The following is a 2,553-nucleotide window of genomic DNA, read 5'->3' on the forward strand; positions in this document are numbered from 1 at the left end:
ATCAGTATTTTTTGGTGTATATCTTAGACAACATTGTTAGTGGTCGCTCTAGGTTTGTTGAAGAATGGAGTACCTTATTACATCCAGATAAGTGTACAAATCTAGTCTTCCTGCTTGGTCTTTGCTGTCACATGTGGAGGTAGGTAGGTTACTTATGATTTATTTATTTGTGTACTGTTTTGCCACAGTATAGTAGTTGTTGTCTAAAAGTTATTTGTCTTGCTGGGATGTTCCTTTCCTGGTCTTTTGATGACAGAGAGCAGCGTTTTGATGTTTTTATCTTTGGTCTGAGTTCTCTGTGTTTCCGAGTTGGTGGCTTCTTCAGCTATAAGTTTGGGATCCATGAGGCTAATCAAATACCCAGAGAACTCACTACTGTGTCCTTTCTTGTGTTTCAAGCTCCCTAGCTGATTGCTTTAGTATTTTGGTCTTTTAGAGACATTTTATGTTTGTTTTAAATGTAATGCTGATAGTTTCATTTTTATTGTAGTTAGTAGGAGGAATACAGGGAAAATATATTCCTGAGAGTAGAAATTAATGACTAGAATTATTGTTTTTCTTTTAACTCTTAGCTTCTTCAGGTGTTTTTTTTTTTTTTTTGAAGGTTGAACAAGACAATGATGGAGAAATTATTGATAAACTCTAAGGCAGAAAACTAAGGTACCAGATTGTTTTCCTGCAATTTTTGCCTGTTTTACTATAATAGAAACTAGGAAACATTCTATTTGTTAAGAATGAGTGGATTTTAATTTTTGTCTTGTGTTTATTCATTTCATTTGGTTTGGTGTTGGCTCTAGCAGTGTGGAATGCTCATGATGGGGATGGCACTAAAAGAAACAATTACTCATTAATTTGGGTGATGACCCAATGCCCTGAAGACCAACATTTACTTCAAATTGTTTAGCAAACAGGAAGTACAGAAACATATGCTTAAGTGAGAACTGTTTCATTTGAATCAAGGCAAGATTATTGGGATTTTGTTAATATAGACTGAATTCCCATTTCATTAGTAAATCTGTCAAAAATTGAGTTATTGTGAAGAAATGATGTTACAGAAGGATGGATAATCACATGACCTAGGAGTTGCTTTAACATGTCAGTATGTCACATAGGTGAGAAAATTAGTGAGAATTGCTAAAAAACAACAAAAACCCCAGCAACTTTCATTTTGTGGAGTGATTAATACTCACCTTCCTGGTGTTTGTAAAGGAAGTTCTCTTAAGAAGAATTGCAGTTTGTTTTCATTTGGATCCTCTTAAATTTATTTATCTATTTTTTTTTTACATCAGACCAGATACATCTCTTCAGAATTCAAACTGCTGAACCATGCAACCATCATAGTATAAGGATTCTCTGCGTAGTTAGGCACATATTCTCAGCAAATATAGTAGTCATATCACAGCCTAAATGTCACTTGCTCTGGAAATCCTTCTCTGACAATATACTGCACATCCTTCTCTGATAATATTCATCCTAAGAAGTCCAAAGAAATATCCACTTCTATGGCCTTGTGTCTGTCTATTCCAAGCCAAACATCCCCTTTGCAAATCTGAACATTTATTTTTTATGAAAACTCTTTTCTTTTCTTTTTTTTTAACTTTTTTTTTTCACTTTTATTTAATAAATATAAATTTTCGAAGTACAGCTTATGGATTACAATGGCTTTCCCCTACCCCCATAAGTTCCCTCCCACCTGCAACTCTCCCATTTCCCACTCCCTCTCCCATTCCATTCACATCAAGATTCATTTTCAATTCTCTTTATATACAGATCAATTTAGTATATATTAAGTAAAGCTTTCAACAGTTTGCACTCAAACAGAAACACGAAGTGTAAAATACTGTTTGAATACTGGTTATAGCATTAATTCACATTGAACAACACATTGGGGACAGAGATCCTACATGAGGAGTAAGTGCACAGTACACCTGTTGTTGACTTAACAAATTGACACTCTTGTTTATGGCGTCAGTAATCTCCCTAGGCTCTTGTCATGAGTTGCCAAGGCTATAGGGGTCTTTTGAGTTTGCTGACTCTGATCTTATTTAGACAAGGTCATAGTTAAAGTGGAAGTTCTCTCCTCCCTTCAGAAAAAAGGTACCTCCTTCTTTGATGGCCCGTTCTTTCCACTGGGATCTCACTCACAGAGATCTTTCATTTAGGTTTTTTTTTTTTTTTTTTTTTTTTTTTTTTTTTTTTTTTTGCCAGAGTGTCTTGGCTTTCCGTGCCTAAAATACTTGCATGGGCTCTTCAGCCATATCCAAATGCCTTAATGGCTGATTCTGAGGCCAGAGTGTTGTTTAGGACATCTGCCATTCTATGAGTCTGCTGTGTATCCTGCTTCCCATGTTGGATCCTTCTCTACCTTTTTAATTATATCAGTCAATATTAGCGAACACTAGTCTTGTTTATGTGATCCCTTTGACTCTTAGACCTATCATTATGATCAATTGTGAACTGAAATTGATCACTTGGTCTAGTGAGATGGCATTGGTACATGCCACCTTGAAAGCTCTTTTCTTAACAGGAGATTATCATAGGATTATTTTAAGT

General features: G+C 35.3%; 1 non-coding gene across 1 annotated transcript; it reads right to left on the reverse strand.

Annotated features, from left to right (window-relative positions):
- Positions 1–1,278: 1,278 nt before the first annotated feature.
- Positions 1,279–1,344, reverse strand: LOC133758975 (small nucleolar RNA SNORD77). The gene has a single exon (XR_009865870.1). It is a non-coding gene; the product is annotated as a small nucleolar RNA SNORD77 (small nucleolar RNA).
- Positions 1,345–2,553: the final 1,209 nt, after the last annotated feature.

The sequence above is a fragment of the Lepus europaeus genome, chromosome 4 (genome assembly GCF_033115175.1).
Source record: "Lepus europaeus isolate LE1 chromosome 4, mLepTim1.pri, whole genome shotgun sequence".
NCBI classification, from domain to species: Eukaryota; Metazoa; Chordata; class Mammalia; order Lagomorpha; family Leporidae; genus Lepus; species Lepus europaeus.